Source organism: Stegodyphus dumicola, chromosome 10 (genome assembly GCF_044657685.1).
Source record: "Stegodyphus dumicola isolate Sdum_Otavi_A_Nest chromosome 10, ASM4465768v1".
Taxonomy (NCBI): Eukaryota; Metazoa; Arthropoda; class Arachnida; order Araneae; family Eresidae; genus Stegodyphus; species Stegodyphus dumicola.
The window spans coordinates 51811549-51821108 of NC_140777.1; the positions used below are offsets into that span (position 1 = coordinate 51811549).

Sequence of the window (9560 nt, forward strand, 5' to 3'; positions counted from 1 at the left end):
TTCTGCTTTAAAAAAAAAAAAAAAAAAAAAAAAAAAAAACTAATGACTCTGCAAATGTATATAGTTTAAATCTATGTGGGGGCACTAAAATATTTAAGTGCTTAGGGCCGCTAAAAAATCTTAATTTAGGTCTGTTCTTTTCCGTTAGGTAGGCAATGCAGAGCAGAAGTAATATCTTTTAAGGAAAAGGGAAAAATCACATTGCAATTTACGACCAATTTCGAAACTGATAACGATTTCTTTTTTAACGCCTACAAAGTCGAAGCGACTTTTTCTTTTTTAGACAGGGTTAAAAATAAAATCCTAAAGATAGTTTGCCAGTGATAACATGGTCGGTCAACTCTGTGCTTTCTCTTGTCCACCGCATGTAACAAAATTACAGATTCCCTTTCCCTAGATTGAAATCGAAAGATCTAGTTCCCATCATTATTTTCTCTTTTGCTAAAAATGAGCACCCAAGACCGGCAAATTTCTCCTTTCCTATTTATTTCTTCTCTCTTTCTTTCTTTTTTCTTAAGTAATTCTATTCTTTGCTCTCACCCAAGCTTAGAAAAAATGTGAAAATAAGATATTCTGGTGGACTATTTTTTTAAAGTATTTGTTTTTCTTTTTCACTTCTGTTCATTATGCTTCAGCGGCATTGAGTTAGGTGGAGAATGTGCAGCCAAGTTTTGAGTCAAACTTCATCATTTGAATCTCAATGCATAAAAGTTAGCTTTTATTACTAAATTAAACTATGACAAAAACATTAAGTATCAAAATGCTTTTTCTAAGTAGAAAATAAAAGATCTCTTGATTCGCAATCTGGGAAAATAACATATCGCAAAACCGATATAGATGCGATTTAAATCGCGATTATTGCTTCGAAAATGAATAAATTAAATAATGCTCTCTCACTTTATACTTTTACTTAATGACCCAACATTAAATTAAGTTTTCATCAGTTTATTTTTTGCAAAATATCCTTATTTTTTGGAATTTCACCGGTGAGGTAACTGTAGAAATCTGACATGTTAGTGGTCTTCTAACCCATACAGTGTACAAACTTATAATGAATTCTCGCTGCCTGCTTTCGTGATATAATTGGAAACATGTCCGCCTAGCAGTTGGAAAGCACAGAGTTTGACCCACTTGCGACTGTAACCCGCCAGCGGTCAAGAGTCAAAGAAGGTGAACACTAGCAGTTTGAACTAGCTGTAAAAGCGTTTTTGTGTTTTTTCCCCGTATATAACGTGAATACGAGCCAAGTTTCCTTACAAAGTCCTTCACGATGGAATCCCTCCCGTTATGAAGATATCCCTTGCGTGCTTTGTCATAATCAAATAAACTAAACCAGTAATAACCGGAGGTACTGTTGCTACGCGTATATGGGGGCGTGGCCTAAACCACCGTCATATTGGATCATGGACCTTATAAGAAATAGACTAACCCAAACGGGTTTTCTCCCTCGTCTGAGGCGTTGCCGGCTGTCACGTTGATCACATCCGGAGGAGTAGGGACGGCATGCAGAAATTTAACATTGGTTGCCTATTGTAGCGTGTATAATTGTCAAGAAAAAGCTGTCTGTAGCGCCTCATTTCACAAATTAGAATTTCTACATATTTTTAATTTTGAAATTGAGATTGATTTTTAAAAATTTAGCATATTTATCAAGCATAATTAACTTTCCAAATAATTAGAAAGCTATTACATGCTTTCAGGACTGGATATTTTTTTAGTTTTTCCTATGCTGTAAGGAAATTTATAACTACTTCTTTTAGAAAATAATATTTTAAATCTGAACTAATAGAAAATTTCAAACAAGCAATTTTCTCTTGCAATTTTTATGCTTCTTATTGGTGTAAATAAGTAAAAAATACTAAAATATTTAAAAACGAATTTTTGAAAATTTTGTTTAAAATTCTAAATTGTGCTGCTTTTTCAAAATTATAGATGAGTATTATAGCACAATTTCTATAAGGGAATTTTAATTCAACTATATTTCATAATACATCATAAGGATAAACACTTTTGAAGCCTTAAAATTTTTATACATTTAATTATAATATTAAAATTGTATTTAACCGTAATAATTAATTTTGCTTGCATTTTATAGCGATTATTTTTTTTAAATTTATTTTTAGTTCAGCGTAAGATTTTTTTTATTTTTTTTTTTTTATTTATTTACTGTTAATATAATTTATTAGCTCAAAGTGGCAGTAGCCTCGAAAGACTGTTGGTTTCGAAGCGGCATTTTGCGCTGTTTTACTATAAATGTCCGTGCTCCTTGCAAATTGTTGTTACCAAATATTATCGCCTTGTATTATATGTAAAGAAATTAAATAATGAAGAATATGCATGAATACATGTATGTTTCTCGCACTGTGACAAAAACGACGGTGTCTAGAGCCATCAAATTTTGAATAATGTAAACCTCCATCCGAACATGGGCACCTGGACGGCCGAATTTCAAATTTGTTTTAATCTTTTTCATATTTTGTAAAACTTTAAGGAACTTTTGATTAACAAACTCAGCGAGTTCAGAGCGAGCACTGTACGGAAAATAACAATTTTATCTCCAGTGCGGAAGTTCTAAAAATATGCTGTTTTCAAATGTATGTGGTTTACGGGCGAAGAACATGATATTCAATAAATACAGGTAACACACAAAACTTTAAAAAAAGGTTCCTTTTGCGCGTAATATAAAATCTAAGTGCTTCTAGATTTTATTTTACCTTTTTTTTCCCTTCATTACGTAATTTTATGCTCAGAAAATTTTATGCTCCCAATTTTATGAATTATTAAAATAACTTATTCACTTTAATGTTAATAATTTAATGGTCATATAATCAAATAAATATGATCGTTTTGTAATGTTATTATAGGTTAGAAAAATCACTGCCTGAAAATGTTCATTAAATTAAAAAAAAATATCAGATCTTGTTTAATTTTATCTTATTTATTTCAAAGCATCAATCTTATTTAATTTTACTTTATTTTTACGCAAAATTAAGTTCATAAATTTCGTGCTTAGAGTTTTTACAGTTTTACCAAAATAAAGACGTTTGTACAAGAATTACGCGTGAAAAAAAATGCGCGAAATGCAGTAAAAAGTGTTTTAATGATATATATTAAATCCTATTTGGAAAAAACTGTGGCTTTCATAATCTCATCACTATATAACGTATCACATTTAATAATTAAAAAGAGTTATGTGATACAAACGCCATAGGTTTCAGTGTTAAAGTAAACCAGATCGTCCCTACTCTTTCTTGCCGACATGTCGGTGACGCGCGCCCCGCCCACTGGGTTAGTCTATCTCTTATAAGGTCCATGTATTGGATCACGTGACGTCACCATCTTGGATTTTCCCGGAAATGACGTAAACGTGTTTGAATGGAGTCATACTTTTTTTTTTTTTTTTTTTTGTGCTTTTTTTTTTTCAAAGTTTATATTTTTGTGGCGACAACCTTTTTAACAACGTGTTAGGAATGACATCAGTTTTTATTTATTTTCTTTATTATTTTTAATTATTTAAAATACAGTTATTTTAGTTATTTAGTGCGTTATTGTTTTTAATCTGTCATTACTTTAATAGAGCATCTTGTTATTACTCAACTCGGTAAATTACAGCCCTAATTCTATTCAGTGTTTAAATTTTATTGCTGCTCCGGAAAGCCTTCATGACCCATAGCTATGTCCACGGGTTTGTTCTTTTTTATTATTGCTTTAAAAACTTATCTGTCTGTTTGTATGATATGTTTTCTGATTTTTTGCTTCACTCATAGATGAATAATGTGTCAACTCTCTAGCGCATCCGGAAATCATCACAGAAAACATTAGAGATATAATAGATTACTTTAGGCTAATCCAATGCGGAGTGATTCCGGCCATGTAAACTCTATATCCTATACCAATGTCGGAGAAAACTCATATATTCCTCATGTCGGACCTGTACCCTTGTCAAGTTTCAGACTCCGCGTATCCACACAGATGATGAGGTAGCTCTTATCGGAACCCGGGTATCCGAAGAGTTGAATGCATGGTTATGTTATAATCTGTACGACTCTACCAAACTTGTTTTAGATGTAGACTGTAATGTCAATGGTAGTAATTCTAATGGTAACAAAGTTGTTAAAAATAAGAGAAAAAATTCGGCCAAACACGCTAAAATTAATGATGATGATGGCTTTCAGAAACCATCAGAAACTGCAAAAGGAGTTCGGCTGACTCAGCCTCAGGCTATCCTGCCTTTGCAAAACAAATTTGCTAACCTATCGGTGCAAAATCCTAATACTGAAATTTGTCAGGATTTAGTAGATGAACATGTTAATGCTTGCATAGAAAATGTTATTAAAAATTCTGATGTTGCATGTACTAATGGTTCTTCTGATAATAATGTTGATAATGTTAACTATGTAAATCAAGCTGGTGATGTAAATCCTCAGACAGGAAACCCGCACCCGCAGTATGACCTGCAAGCTCCTCCTCCTATTATGGTTAGGCCGAAAGTCGGCACTAAATACTATGACTTCTTGAAAGAGGTAGCTAAAGAACTACCAGACTGCAAGTTCTTTGGCCGGGTCACTGGCGAATTTTTAAAAGTACTTCCTACTACTGCTGATGATCATCGGACCTTAAGTGAATTCTTCCTGGCTCACAAGATTGAGCATTATGTAGTTAGCCCAAAAAACAAAAAACCAGTCAAGGTCCTTATTAGAGGCCTCCCTATCGACGCAGATGTAAATATTATTGCAGAGGCACTGCGTGAGTTAAACTTCAATATTAACAAAGTCGTGCAATTAACGAAGTATCGCACCAAGGCACCCATGCCGCTATACCAGGTACAAATTTTCCCAGATAAAAATTTGGATGATATTTACCAAATTAAGCATCTAATGTATTTTAATATTACAGTTGAAAAATATATTAGCAAAAATCAAGTCCCGCAATGCCATAATTGTCAGAAATGGCATCACTCTTCTGAAAACTGTCACGTAGCACCTAGGTGCGTTAAATGCGCGGGTTTTCATAAAACCGGAAACTGTGACAAGCCCGGAAAAATTGAAAATCCTGTTTGTGTAAATTGCCTCGGGCCTCACGTGGCTTCGTATAGAGGGTGCCCCAGGTTCCCTACATACAAAAAAGCAAATAAAAACAATAATACTAAGCCGGGAATCAGTTATGCTCAAGCAATTAAAAATACTAGCAAAGTCAGCAATGCCTCTGCCACTAGTATCTCTGCGGTTGCGGGTCAAGCAAAAATGCAACATCCAAAAAAGGCTGATGTTCCCACCTATGTAAGAAAACCAAATCTCATGCATGAAAATGCTCTTAAATCTACTCCTGAGAATATAAATAATGATAAGACAAATCTTAGTCATGGTTCTAACGACATATTTGAACTCATGAATATAATGAAAGAAATTGAAAATATATTCGGATGTAATTTAAGCAAAATAATTAGTGTGTATAAAAGTAAGCTGCCTGAACTCAGGAAATGCGAGCACATCCTGGATAAGATCCAGGTCCTGCATATTATGCTTGAGGAAATACACGGGCTCGCAGAAAATGAGTGATCATGAATAATGACCTTATAATTGTCACATGGAACGCAAACGGATTGTACCATAAATTAGATGAGTTACGCATTTTTGTAAATGAGCACTGTCCTGATATTTTACTCCTACAGGAACACAAGCTTAGTCCACACACGAATGTCCAGATCGCCAACTACTGTGTCTACAGGCTCGACCGGGAAAGGACCAACAGCCACCCAGGAGGTGGACTTTTAATCCTCGTTAAGCGCTCCATCACCCATCATCACACAACACTGCCACAGCTTTTAGGCCTAGAAGCCATAGCTATTACAGTCACTACACTCACCTCACATCCACTCACTGTTATCTCTGCCTATATACCCAGCAACAAAAGATCACAAGCAAATATTGCGCAGGATTTTGAAGCGCTATTCCAACTCAACAGGAAAACAATCATAGGCGGAGACTTCAACGCACACCACCGCGCATGGAACTGCAGTAGATCAAACTACCTAGGCTCTGTACTTCACCGATTTGCCACTGAGGCCGGTGTTACCATTGCAGCTCCAGACACACCAACACGCTACAGTGCCAGATCAGCGAATGTTCTGGATTTCTTCCTTCTAAAAGGTTGTTATCACAGATCCATTCAAACCCTCACCGAGTTATCCTCTGACCATAATCCGGTCATGATACAGGTGGGAACGGCTGTTTGTAGCACACCACACAAAAAGGCCTTTATTACTAACTGGGCAGGATATGCCAAAGCCTTAAACAACACCACATTACACATTCCAACAGCCACCACGGGTGATGAGTTAGATGCTTTAGTCGAAGATTTTACTGCAAACCTAACAACTGCCTTGGATGCAAACAGCTTACCAGTTACTCACCGGCACAAAGCAACTGATCCAGAGCTCAAGAAACTCATACAAGAAAGAAACGCTGCCAGAAAGATCTGGCAAAGGCATCGGTTCCCGGCAGATAAAACCACACTCAATAGACTGAATCATCTGGTCAGGACTCGAACCTACAAACATGCACAACGCGACTGGACCAACTATCTCACGTCCCTTTCAGCAGATCCTAGCTCTGTCTGGAAGGCGACTGCTAAACTCAAGAGATGCTACACAAACATTCCGCCCCTTAACGGCCAACAAAATATTGCCCTCACAGATATTGAGAAAGCTGAGTCACTAGCTGATCACTATGCTTCTCAATTCTGCACAAACAACATTTCTCACCCTCAAACAGAACACCTTGTTAACACCACACTCACAGAATTCCTTTCAAAACCACGCACGAACAACATCACTCCTGTCAGACCCTCGGAGGTCTATGGCTACATCGAAAAACTGCTCATCAAGAAAAGCCCTGGCATTGACAAGATCTCAAACAAGATGATCAGAAACATGGGAACTCTCATGCTACTGAAGCTCACTTCTATCATCAATGCCATCCTAAGACTTGGACACTACCCAATGCCATGGAAGATTGCTATTATTGTGCCCATCCTTAAGCCTGGAAAGACTCCTAGAGAACCAGCCTCCTACAGACCAATCAGTCTTCTGTCCTCGCTCAGCAAAGTGGCAGAGCATATCATCCTGACAAGAATCCATGCCTACATGGATCTTAAAAAGCTAATTATCCCTCAACAACATGGTTTCAGGAAGAAACATTCCCCTGTCCACCAGCTGTACCGAGTGACAGATTACATCTCCAAAGGACTGCAGGAGCGGCAGACCACTGGTGCCATCTTCCTTGATGTAGCTAAGGCCTTCGATCGTGTCTGGCTGGAGGGCCTCATGCACAAAATCATCACGCTGGGCTTCCCAGATTACATCACAGCCATCACCTACTCCTATCTTAAGGATAGACACTTTGTCGTTCGTGTAAACAACACATACTCAACCACACGGGCTATCAGGGCTGGGGTCCCACAAGGAAGCCTCCTTGGGCCCATATACTACAATATTTACACGAACGATATCCTACAAACACCACACACCACCCTGGCTATGTACGCTGATGACACGGCAATACTCTCAAAAAATGCATCTCCTGGTCCAGTTATACAAGCACTTCAATCTCACATCCACACACTCGAGTCCTGGCTTACTGCCTGGAAATTTAAAATCAACGTAGAGAAGTCGGAGGCGATCTGGTTTACAAAAAAAGTACACATCGACCTGGAGGACATCCTCATGTATAATACCCCTATTCAGTGGACTAGGCAAGCCCGATACCTAGGCATCACTTTAGATAGGCGGCTCACATGGACCCCACACATTACACAACTTATTGCCAAGTTCCGTGCTCGTAAACGAACACTTACCCCCTTAATTAGCCGGAACTCCGTTCTCTCTATTGATAATAAGTTGCTCATTTACAAGACCCTTTTGCGTCCCATACTTTCTTATGCCTGCCCTGTTTGGGGATATACCAGCAACACTAACATCAACAAACTGCAAGTCTTGCAGAATGTTACCCTTAGGCAAATCTCTAGAAGCCGATGGTTCATCAGAAACACGGCAATCCATGAGGAGTTGGAAATTCCAACAATCCCAAATTATTTTGCACTCCTCGCTGAAAAATTTTATGAAAATATTCCTAATGTAAACAACAATACAATTACTGTAGCTCAATATGACCATACACTTGCTGCTAATAGCAAGCGCCCGCTTGCGATTCTCAGACATTTAAATTAACCCCTTTTTCTGGCAACCAATTATGTAACACCCTTCCTTACTTCAGCTTTGTTTTTGTTTTTAAGTATAGTTTTGTACTGCTGCCTGACTCTTATTTTTGTAAATAATGTACATAATTCCTATTTTATATTTTATTTATGTTTTCCTACTATGTATTATTTAAGTATCTCTGGATTTATTTTGTATTTAAGTATCTATGTGTGTTATTATAAATTACCCAAATGTGTTATTACGAGTGGTCACACGGACGCTTGTTCGGACTAGTAATAGGAAATTTCTTCTACATGCCATTGCACACTTACCTTCGTCTAAAGGCTTATCAGTTTCACTGGTTGTTTCTTCTGGACTCTGTCATCGGTTCGTGTATGAACTTTCATTGTGTTCGAATCTTCATGTCAATTGTTCGAAGACTCATGGAATCGAAAGTCGCACATATTATCCCGGGATAGCGTTGTCACGCGGGCACCCACTCTGCGATAACTCATCGAGTTTGCCTGAGCCGAAGAGTTGAAGCTAGTGAAAATGAAAGGATACCGCGCCACACATGTAATTATATTCTTTTCCCGGGTTATTTTTTTAAAAATATTTTGTCATGAGCGAAATTTATTATTATTTTTTTCTGAATTTGTGAAGTTTATCATTTCAAGGCAATCTGTACTTCCCTGTTCCGGTTATATATCTGTCTCATTCTATAGATCAAAAGGAAAAAACGTAGTGGAAGGCCTGCAGATTGTGTGAGTAGAGTAGCTACATCAGTATGAAGAGGAAGAGGTCGTCAGGTTAGACATTGGAAACATTTCGAAAAAACCTGGGCTTCGCCAAGTAGGAGTTGTTCCTGAATAGATTTCAGTGCAAGTAAGATGATTTTTTTTTGTACCTAATTTTCTTTTAAATCTTTTAATATGCTTTTTTATTCCTTGTCATTTATGCGGAAATTTTTATTTTTTCTCAGATGAATCTGAATAAAGGGCAACTCACATATGTGCACACGGTGCCGAGGATTTGATTTTATAAACCTTTTTCATGCCTGAGCTGTTTTTTAAACTCAATACTCCTATTTTTCAGGTCTATATCTCCCCACGCTAGAGGTGGCTGCGATTCACTTGTAGTCTGCCAAGGAATTTGTGGTACAGTATGTCTTTACAAATATTATACAAATATTACCACATAAACGACAATAAAGTTCATATTATAACTTTTTAATTCAAAAGGAGACTTTTATAGTTTCCGTTAAAGGTATTATTATCGATACATGCCACCACAATACGATTAGGCATTTGAACTGTGAAAATATTGTCTTGAATAAAACTGATATTTCCAGCTGGAATAGAAT

The 9560-nt window shown here is 37.0% G+C and overlaps 1 long non-coding RNA gene across 1 annotated transcript; it reads left to right on the forward strand.

Moving 5' to 3' along the window:
* Positions 1 to 8933: 8933 nt before the first annotated feature.
* LOC118188410 (uncharacterized) lies at positions 8934 to 9355 on the forward strand. Its single transcript, XR_015043682.1, has 2 exons — positions 8934 to 9082; positions 9293 to 9355. It is a non-coding gene; the product is annotated as an uncharacterized LOC118188410 (long non-coding RNA).
* The last annotated feature ends 205 nt before the right edge of the window (positions 9356 to 9560 follow it).